Genomic DNA, 11789 nt, shown 5'->3' on the forward strand with positions numbered 1-11789 from the left:
AATGAGACCAACAGTTATCTATCCTTAGCCTGTGGTCTTCTGACCTCTTCTATGCATGCAGTTAATTTTTAATGGCCTAATTTGTTTGGTGTGTGCGTGCTGGGAAACCATGACACCAAGTGAGAATGGCGGACTACAAATAACATTAAAAAATTATAATAATCTAATTAGTGTATGAATCTACTAATCTTGGGGCTCAAATATAGGGTGAGATGTTTGGAAGGGGACATAGAAGGGCTGTTTCAGCAAGTGGAAAGTGCTTTCTGTTTGCTGTTCCTTCCTTGGGATTCCATAAGTGCGACCAAGCATCAATCACAGCTATCATGCCAGCGCTTCCTCTCTTGGAGGAAGAAGAAGAAGAAGAGTTGGTTTTTATATGCCGACTTTCTGTACCACTTAAGGGAGACTCAAACCGGCTTACAATCACCTTCCCTTCCCCTCCCCACAACAGACACCCTGGCCATTTTTGCACGGTCAATTTTGATGCTCGCTCAAAGCTCTTTTTTAAAATGCGACTTTAAAAATGCCTTTTCACAGTCCCAACGCAAAAGGGGAAGTTCCACCCACCCCGCTCGCCTGCTCCTGTTCCTTTGTTCCTGTTCGCTTTGCTATTAGCATATGCATAGCTAACGCGCCTCTGTTGTTTTGCATTGTTCCTTGAGAGGGATTCTTCGTGGCAAACACCAAAGGTCGTGTTAAATGGGCTCTTTAGTCATGCGAAGCAGGTATGCGCTGGCTTCGCAGTCACTTCCGGAATGACGGTTCTGCGTGCAAAATTTAAAAAATAATGCAGGGCAATTCAGCCTGGAACGCGCTGCTAATTACCATGCAAAAATGGCCCCTGTGAGGTAGGTGGGGCTGAGAGAGCTCTAACGGTGGGGAATCAAACCCGGCTCTCAAGATCAGACTCCACCGCTTCAAACCACCGCTCTTAACCACTTCACCACACTAGCTCTAGGTGACAGAAGGCAAAGAAGGAGGATCCATAGTAACACCCATTAGAGGACCCTCAGCTCCCTGCTCCCACCATCCTTGGTACCAGGCTGTCTGGGGAATGTTTCTTTTTAATTGATCATGCAGCCCAGCCCTACAGGAGTCAATGGGATTCTAGATATCTAGAATTATCCCAGTCATCTGGAATTATAAAATCTAGAATCAGAAAACAATTGGAATATTCTGAATATCTCATTATCTAGTCAATTCTGTATAATTCTGAATCGGGCACACATTGGGTGGAAAGGCAGCATAAAACGTTTTAAATAAATGTTCCGTCTGGAGAAGAGGTTGACTGGAGTCATGATTGCTCTCTTTAAGTGTTTGAAAGGCTGTCACTTAGAGGAGGGCAGGAAGCTGTCCCTGTTGGCAGCAGAGGATAGGACTCGCAGTAATGGGTTTAAAATACAGGCATCAGAACATAAGAAAAGCCCTGCTGGATCAGACCAAGGCCCATCACGTCCAGCAGTCTGTTCACACAGTGGCCAACCAGGTGCCTCTAGGAAGCCCACAAACAAGAACACTGCAACAGCATCCTGCCTGTTTTCCACAGCACCTAATATAACAGGCATGCTCCTCTGATACTAGAGAGACTAGGTATGCATCATGAGTAGTACCATTCAGAAAGGCACCAGCTGGATATAAGGATTTTTTTTTAACAGTGGCATTAGCTGCCTAGGGAAGTGATGAGCTCCCCCTCACCGACAGTTTTCAAGCAGTGGCTGGATGAACTCTTGTCAGGGATTCTTTATTTGTTAATTTATTTATTTCTTGTTGTAGTTTTCATGGTGGCACAAGACTCCTTTTTGCTCTGCTGCCACACACTAACACAACTTCTCTGAAAGGAATACACAAGGCGCAAAGGCTATTTTCCTCAGGGAATATTGTATTGCCCCATTCTAGGTATCTTCCAATGCCTGTCACCCATTCTATAATTCCTTACATGACTCAAGACAGTTGGTAGCTACTCCGTCTACTACACTTTTGGTTTGTGTAATCAAGATGAGCTCTAACATATCTCCTTCCCACCCCAAGACTTCCACGTTCATCCCCCTCCATTCCTTATTTGGAAGGTTTCCCCCAATGCAGATATCCCTCTGCCACATCTCCCACCAATCAAGAAGCTTCCTTCTGAACTCATCTGGATTTTCTTCATCTTCCCAACCTCACAAAAATTGAATCTTTGGTATTCTGTTCAGCTCCAAGGAGTATAGGAACCAGAATCTACTCCAAAGTGTGCATTTCTGCTGCTATGTCGCATTGCCCTTCTTGAGCGATACATATAGTCCACGTACATGGTCATTGGGAATAGTTACATTTAATTGTCAACTTGTCAGTATTTGGTGCTCTTTGATGTTATTCTGACTACTTAAGTGTATTTTATAATCCGCTCAATAAACTGTCAATGTTTTGATACACGCAGATCTCATTGCTGTCTTCCCATCTTGCTTAGGAAGGTCATCTCTGTAATGTTTCTGGGTTCCAAAATAGAGATCAAAAGAATAAGGAGCAGTTCAAACAGTTTTCATCTAAGGAGCAAGTCCAACGGGCTTGTGCAGGCTCTCTCAATGAGCTGAACTGCTTTCTTGAACATGTGACCTTAGGGAAGGTCTTCAAATTAACCCACTAGACTAATATAAGGGATTATCTTGAAAGTATAAATTTGATCACCACAATCCCTTTGTCAAAACAACCCTGTAATCGTTTGAGTGTGTGTCATTCCCTATACTCCCTATGTCAGTGATCGCCAATGTGGTACCCATGGTCACCATGGTGCCTGCCAATATGTTTTCTGGTGCCCACTTCCTTCTTTTTCAAAACATATTTTTCCGAAGCAAAGACCTCATGCTGGCTTTCCTCCATCTCAATGGAGTAGTAGGTGTTTCAGAAGAGTTCAGGAGGTATCACCTGGCTTTCTGCAGGGAGCACCCATACAGAAACAGCTATTTGCATCTCAGAAGGATGCTTAGCTTGGAACCTCCCAGTATTTGGTGACTGAACGCAACTCCCATGACAGCAATTTGGTGGTAGTGCCCACTCAATGTTTTCAAAATTCCAGAAGCGCCCACTCACAACAAAGTTGGGCCCCCAGCACCCTAAATTTGTAGCTATTTTTAGGTAAGGAGCGAGAGAAAACAGGAAAGACGTTTCTCTCTTACTCTCAGGTGCTCTGTTACCAAGAGAGAATTTGGACAGGATTGGAAAACGGGTCTCATTCACATGAACACATGTCTAGTACACACACGGTAACACCCCCCAACGTCCTTTGAAAGCAATAAATCGTGCCAATTGGGCTTCGAGGATGCTTCTGACTGTTTAATTACTGTAGGAAGTGGAGATGATCCACAAATCCAGCTTCTTCCAATATAGTGAGAATTTGAAGCTTCTAAAACTATCCCTACCACACAGTTACTAAAAGCACAGGAACTGGGGTTAAGAGCTGGAACTCCTTAGTCATGTCATCTAATGACTAAGACCCATGGTTCAGAAACGAAGCCCATTAATGGAAAGAGGTGTCTTTTCAAGGAGCAGACTTTACTCTCCCCGAGAATCTGTGAATGTGTACAATCCTTAATAGCTTCAGATACCTTGGTGTTCAAATCAAGCGCCCTCAAGGTTAGATAGGGAAACAAAACAAGTCGAGAATAACCCTGTTTAGGCAACTTGCAACTGATACCCGTATACCATGAAGATCACCAAAAATAAACAACTTGTGCATGTGGCAGTATAATACCGAACAAGCATACCAGCATCCAAAACACACAGAGATTACATAAATGTACACAAAGAGCCATGCACTTATTTTAAACTGTAGCATATAATTAATTGAATAAATAAATTCATTTGCGGCTAGTACGGCAGATATAACAGGTAAAACAGAAGCTGACCGTACAAAGTACATGTAGCATGTAATTGTTCTGAGACCTTGAGACAGCATGGGTACCTGAAGATTACATTTAAGATCCAGGCCTAAGGGCTGCATAAGTTTATACATTGGAGTTTTCTTATTAGTATATCTAATTCTCAATATAGCAAAACCAGTGGCTACTTAAATCCAGAGACTGGAGGCAAGAAAACCCAAGCCAGATCTTTTTACAAACCTGAAAAAGGTTTGTGGAAAAATTGGACACCCCCCCCCCCAAAAAGAAAAAATTGGGAGGACGAAAAAACCCCAAAATAATAGAAGCAGCTTCTGAAGCTTTAATAAATGAATGCTCTCAGTGGTTATTGCTAGACAACCACAACAGTATTGACAGTCTTCAAGCCTTGGTTTCTGTGAGTAAAAGGCAGAGGGAGGGGCCAGGCTCTTTTTAGGGCTGTTTTGGCCTTCTCCACACTATTTCTTCTTTCCCTCTTCTTGTCAACTCCCATATCTTTACCTTTGCATGATTCTTCTTTCCCACCCACATTTGTGACTCATCTGGGTCAGGCCTGCCAGCAACTACAGGGCAACTTGCTACTACCCAACTTGCATGACTCACCCACCCACAGCAACCACCCCAAGACCACCCCTGTGGTGTAGTGGTTAGCATTTCAGGGTAGGATCTGGAAGACTTAGGTCTGAATCCCCACTCTGCTGTGGAAGCTCACTGGACTTTGGGGGCGTTACATCATTCTCAGCCTAACTTACCTCACAGGATTGTTGTAAGGATAACATGAAGGAGAGGAGAATGGTGGAACCTGCTTTGAGTCCCCATGGTGGAGAAATGTGGGGTTTAAATGAAGTCAATAGTAAATATACCTGAAGCTGCAGGGCGGCTAAAAGGAAGATACAAAGGTGGGTGGGAAAGAAGAATCATGCAAAGGTAAGGATATGGGAGTTGACAAGAAGAGGGAAAGAAGAAATAGTGGGGAGAAGGACATACAGGGGAAACAGAGGTGCCCTTCACAAGTCCTTGCAGATTCATCATCGCTCAGCTGGGCTCAGCCTTGTGGCTGGCACATACAACTAGACCATAGTTTTCCCAGGTAAAGACTGCCAGGGGAAGGAAAGGTGGGACAGCTGAAGACAGGGAGACAGGAAAGCATAGACAGGCTGGTGGAGGTGGGAGAAAGAGAGAAGGAAGCAGAAAAAGGGAGAGGCTGTGAGGGTTGTCAGGACAGGGGAAGAGGAAATAATGGTGGAGGGGAAAATGAGATGGCTCTCTCAAGTCCTTGCAGGTCCCCTATTTGTAGCGTTCTAAAATTCAAGTCAGGTTCTTGAATGTCAAAATTTAATATAATCTCATTAGAAAATCTGTTATCATCTCTATTGGTCTGAGTGGGAAGCACATTTCTGAGTGCATTTATGCATACTCGCTCCCCTCAACGTTGTAGTGGTACTCTAAAGACTTTTGAGACATCCTGAATCAACTATTCTCTGTCCATTAGAGAGATAATCTGATCATTGATTTCTTTCGTGCCCCCTAAGTGTATGCTTCTGTTTTCTCTTTACTATCATAGAGGTGGAAATATTAAGTTCCTGCCATGAACCCCATTTGCAAGGCTGCTTATAGTGGGTGGGAGTAGGGTTGCCAGCTCTGGGTTGAGAAATACCTAGAGATTTTGGGGGTGGAACCTGGGAAGGGTGGAGTTTGGGGAGGGGAGGGACACCAGTGGCGTATAATCCCATAGATTCTACCTTCCAATGCGGCCATTTTTCCTAGATGAACTGAACTCTGTCACCTGGAGATCAATCATAATAGCAGATCTCCAGCCATCACCTGGAGGTTGGTAACCATACGTGGGCGTCAAACCCTAGACCTCTGCCTCTAGTTTCTATGCATGTGCCAGCATGTGCAAAAATGCCTCTGACCTCTGCAGCACACATAGGTTGGCTGCTTATGGCATAGGGGGGAAGCCTCAGCCTCTATTGAGAGCCAGCATGGTGTAGTGGTTAAGAGCGGTGCTTGGAGCGGTGGACTCTGATCTAGAGAACCGGGCTTGATTCCCCACTCTTCCACATGAGCAGCGGATCTAATCTGGCGAACTGGATTTGTTTCCCCTCTTCTACACATGAAGCCAGCTGGGTGACCTTGGGCTAGTCACACGCTCTCAGCCCCACCTACCTCACAGGGTGTCTGTTGTAGGGAGGGGAGGGGAAGGGAAGGTGATTGTAAGCCGGTTTGATTCTTCCTTCAGTGTTAGAGAAAGTCAGCATATAAAAACCAACTCTTCTTCCTTGTCCTCTTCTTCTTCCCCACAAGCAGCCCTGCCTGCCTGCCAGCAACTACAAGTAATACTTTACTGCTGCCTAGTAGATGGAGCACTAGGGAACAAAACACCTCATGCAAACATAGAATCTATGGTTACACGGAATCAGAAAGCCCTGTCAAAGCCACTAAGGTAGTGAAAAGATTGCCAGAAAATGAAAATGCTGTATACGTAAAAGCAAGCGGGTCTGTCCTTAAAGGCAATTTAGAAACTCCACTTGGTAAAGAATGTCACAGCCTAGTTACTATTGGGCACAAGGCAGGACACACATGCCACACCCATTTTGCAGACAGTCCACTGGTTACCGATCCATTACCAAGTTCAATTCAAAGCTCTGGCTATCACCCACGGAGCCTTTAATGGCCTTGGACACACGTACCTACAGGACCACCTGTGCTGTTGCATTGTTCATGGGTTGCCTTATGCAGTCTTGATTGCACTGCTTGATATCCTACAATCCACCTTAAGTTTTAGAGAGAAATCTGGACTGTAAATAAAGTAAATATTGGCAAGCTCTTCCGGTGGATGATTTCCCTGGCGGGCGTATATCTGCTGAGTCACTTTCTTCTTTCACCAGTCCTCCCACTGCCTGGCAAAGTGAAACAAGACTACGGGCACCAAAATAAATGTAAGATGGAAAGGCTTTGTCACACTGATGTCAATGTCAGAAATAATTCTCTTTGTGTTCAGAAAATTTACTATCAGTACGGAAGGGCATGGTTTGTGTTGCTCCATGATTAACAGATTTCTGATTGTACTTCTCTGTTTTATGGGGTTTCCGCACTTGTATTCCCAGCGATGTATTAAGATACTGTCGAAGGCTTTCAAGGTCAGAGTTCATCGGTTCTTGTAGGTTATCCGGGCTGTGGGACCGTGGTCTTGGTATTTTCTTTCCTGACGTTTCGCCAGCAGCTGTGGCCGGCATCTTCAGAGGAGTCACACTGAGAGACACTGTCCTTCAGTGTCACTCCTCTGAAGATGCCTGCCACAGCTGCTGGCGAAACGTCAGGAAAGAAAATACCAAGACCACGGTCACACAGCCCGGATAACCTACAAGAACCGATGTATTAAGAGTTTGAAAATGTTATAAAAAATACTGTTCGCACTTTCTATGTATTCCCACCGATGTATTAAGAGTTTGAAAACGTTATAAAAAATACTGCTCGCACTTTGTTTAGCCCCTTTAGTTGTGAAGACATCTTCCAACCATTTATAAGCCGTGGTATCCAAAAACCCTTTTAAAGTGATGTTTTTTATTTTTATAACATTTTCAAACTCTTAATACATTGCTGGGAATACAAAGTGCGGTAACCCCCTTAGAGCCCCAGTGTCTTAAGGGAATATTTGTCCCATTACTCTGGCATTAGCATCCTACGCCAAGGCAGGAGCATCGGGTTGCCAGCTCTGGGTTGCAAAATAGCAGGAGATTTGGGGGTGGAGCCTGAAGAAAGTGGGATTTGGAGAAAGGAGGGACCTCATTGCCATAGAATCCAATTGCCAAAGGGGCCATTTTCTCCAGGGCAACTGATCTCTGTCGCCTGGAGATCTAGGGTTGCCAACCTCCAGGTAGTAGTTGGAGATCTCCTGCTATTACAACTGATCTCAAGCCGATAGAGATCAGTTCACCTGGAGGAAATGGCCGCTTTGGCAATTGGACTCTATGGCATTGAAGTCCCTCCCCAAACCCAGCCCTCCTCAGACTCCACCTCAAAAACCTCCCGCTGGTGGTGAAGAGGGACCTGGCAACCCTATGGAGATTAGTTGTAATTGCAGGAGATCTCCAGCCACCACCTGGAGGTTGGCAACACTACAGGAGCAGCCAATACTACTGTTGTACCGGCACTGGGGGAATCCTCTACGTGGGCCAGGAGCACCTTGCAAAATCTTTCCTTGGCATAAAACAAGCGCACAAATATGAGAGGAAGGCAAATATGCCGTAGCTCCTGCTCCATCATCCTAAGGACTCCAAAAGTAGTGTCATCATAATGGCACAATAAGAGATATGAAAGAGTTATTTTAGGGCTGCAGGGACAGAACCAGCCAGCTGTGCCCGACTTCCTTGGGCAGGGTGCCTGGGCAGTGTCAAAATGTCAGAGCGGGTACAGCTGATGGTGAATAACAAGTGCATGCAAAATGCAGAACTCTTTCCTACTAATTGCTAATTGTACAAGACTCGTCTTTACCAGGTCAGAATGAATGCCCCTCCCATTAAGTATGTCATTATTAAATCAAGCAGAAAATTGGTTTTTAATGCTATTCTTCTGTTTCTGCCTGAAGGGCTGGAGGAGGAGCGCTGACTGAAGACAGAAATTTGTCTTTAGCAGAGCTGAAGGCGATATGATAAAAGGTACTGTTTCCAGTGGTGTACACTGTACATACCGGTACTTATTTCTTTTATCCCATGCCAGTTAAACATATTGCGCCGATTTTAAAGCACTACGCAAGAGATAATTTTACAACACAGGAAAACGTACATCACTGAGTTCAGAAACCAATACAAATGCAGCTCTGGAAGAGGGGAATTTAAGGTGGAGACGCAGCAGGAAAGAATGAAGTTACTTAATCCTTTTCCTGCCCGTTTTTCATCTGCTCCAAAATGCCCCCAAGTGCCTTTCCCCCCTGCAACATTTATCCTGCCCTGCATCAATCTGCTTGCTAGCTTAAGTCCTCCCAACAGTTACTTTAAAGAGTGCCATCAATTTATTAAGGTCAGTCCTTCATGGTGAAATCTCTCTCTGGCGATTTATGCACGGGAGGTTTTGCCTTGGATTTGCCGCTGTTTAGATGCACATTTTCCCCATCCGAATTCTCAGAACTCTGCATGGGGGCTTATTGTTGAGTTTTGAGAATTTAGATGGGGAAAATGTGCATATAAAGAGTGGCAAATCCAAGACAAAACCTCCCATGAATAAATGGCCTCTATCTCAGTGATGGACCCTTTTCCGTGGAACAGTGTTCAGGACTGTGGCTGCCAGTCACTCTTTCTGCAAGCTAATTTCTCTCTCTCTCTCTCTCTCTCTCTCTCTCTCTCTCTCTCTCTCTCTCTCTCTCTCTCTCTCTCTCTCTCTCTCTCTCTCTCTCTCTCTTACACACACACACACAATCATGACCAAACCAATGTGGATTGGTAAATATGTGTGGACTGCCAAAAAAACAAATCAGTGGGTTATAGATCAAATCAAGCCTGAACTGACCCTAGAAGCTAAAATGACTCAACTGAGGCTGTCGTATTTTGGTCACATTATGAGAAGGCAAGAGTCACTAGAAAAGACGGTCATGCTAGGAAAAATTGAGGGCAGCAGGAAAAGAGGAAGACCCGACAAGAGATGGATGGACTCTATAAAGGAAGCCACAGCCCTCAATTTGCAAGACTTGAGCAAGGCTGTCAGAGATAGGACATTTTGGAGGGCGTTGATTCATAGGGTCGCCATGAGTCGTAAGCGACTTGACGGCACTAAACACACACACACACAAATATGCGTACTTTTGTATTACTGGGCACTACTGTTTTAAATATTGCATTGTTTTGCTGCTATATTGGTAACTTTATTCTAATTGTTGTGTTTTAAATTTTGTGCTCCAACACAAACGAAATAAGGAAATAAATTAAGTTTCAAACGTGTGTTTTATGTAGGAACGCTATGGGCAAAGACGCCTCTGCCTTCAATCCTCTGGACAAAACATTTCCTGTTTCCTGCTGTTGTTAATGTTGTTATATCTTTTCCCAGATGATAGTCACCGGCGTAGCCATTTTATAGATTATAAAGTGGCCAATATCTAATTTTAGTATACACCTCTGGAATTTGCTGCTTTGGCGTGTTTCACATATAGTTTTAATTCCTAAAGTACTGCTGGTAATGCAGTAGGATGAGATGAAGCCACTCTCCCTCTTTTACATGGAAACATGACATCTCCAGGCCTTTGTTGCAGTATGCTATATATTGTATAGTCATTAGACTAACAATTTGAAAGGGGTCTGCATGTGAAGGTATGCCAATTCTTTCAAAAAAGCATAGGAACAGTCTGGATAACTGAACACATGAAGCTGCCTTATACTCTTTCAGACCCTTGGTCCATCAAAGTCAGTATTGTCTACTCAGACTGGCAGCAGCTCTCCAGGGTCTCAGGCAGAGCTCTTTCACATCACCTAATCGCCTTGTCCCTTTAACTGGAGATGCCGGGGGTTGAACCTGGGACCTTCTGCATGCCAAGCAGCCACAACCCTTCCCCTAATATAACTGGTATTATATCAATGCATATTTGTATTGTCATTCTGGGGGGGGGGGGAATATGATGCAATCCAAAATATGATTCCAGTCAGCTGTAACAACTAAAACCATCTCTGCCCTGTCTGGATGAAATGAGAGGGAAGAGTCGTGTAAGAGTATATCTTTTAAACAAGGAAATTATATGGCATGAGAAGGCCACAACATTGTTCCTGTAGTGGTGCAGCCAGACCACTACAACAGAATTTCACTCCTAAGTTTTGCCCATTTGCTCACAGGGGCTTGATAGGGCTGTGGTATGGTTGAAATGGCTATGGTCTGTAGCACATCTGTGGGCATCAAGGGTGTGTTGCTCATTAGACGCGTGCCAGTTGTAAATGGATTAGCACTAATGCAGACACAGTCATCTCCAGGTAGTCCTGGAACTAGCAAGAAACCTCTGCTGGACCACCTGACTGAAATCACATGAGGTTTGAGGGTGGTTGGGATTCAGAAGAAGAAGAAGAAGAAGTAGAAGAAGAAGAGGAGGAGGAGGAGGAGGAGTTGGTTTTTATACACTGACTTTCTCTACCACTTAAGGGAGACTCAAATCATCTTACAATCATCTTCCCCTCCCCACAACAGACACCCTGTGAGGTAGGTGGGCTGAGAGAGTGTGACTGGCCCAAGGTCACCCAGCTGGATTTGTGTGTAGGAGTGGGGAAACAAATCCAGTTCACCAGATTAGCCTGCGCCGCTCATGTGGAGGAGTGGGGAATCAAACCCGGTTCTCCAGATCAGATTCCAACACTCCAAACCACCGCTCTTAACCACTACACCATGCTGGCTCTCCCATCCAGTCTTAAAAGGCAGGAAACTGGCGCTGGTTATAAAAATACAGCCTGGTGTTTTATTAGAGAAATCAGCAAGAAAGGAGGAACTCCCAGCTACAGAATAGTGTTAAACAAAATAGGAGAATCCAATGCATACAGGTGACAAGGTATAGGCAACAACAATAAAATGTGATAAATAATTTTAAAAGACTGTACTTAAAAAACTAAAAGTGATCTTGTATTGGGCCTTATGGCACACCAGGCTCTATGGGGAAATGGCCATCTTTCAAAATAAGGGCAATGTTAATCCAGACTGCTTCTGAATTATTGACGTGTGGCAGAGCATTGCATGAAACAGTGCTTTGAAATTACCAGGATACATGGTTTATATGCATTTCAGTCTACCCCCTAAAATAATTTGCGATATTATAACCCTTACATTTTAAAAACTGGCTTTTAAAATTGAAGTTTTGACAGGTCACTTTAAAAAAACAACCACAAACTGTTATGTACTACCGAAAAGGAAGTAAGACCACTTACTTCTTTTAGTTCCACTTCCCTGTAC

This window comes from Euleptes europaea, chromosome 6 (assembly GCF_029931775.1).
Source record: "Euleptes europaea isolate rEulEur1 chromosome 6, rEulEur1.hap1, whole genome shotgun sequence".
NCBI lineage: Eukaryota > Metazoa > Chordata > Lepidosauria > Squamata > Sphaerodactylidae > Euleptes > Euleptes europaea.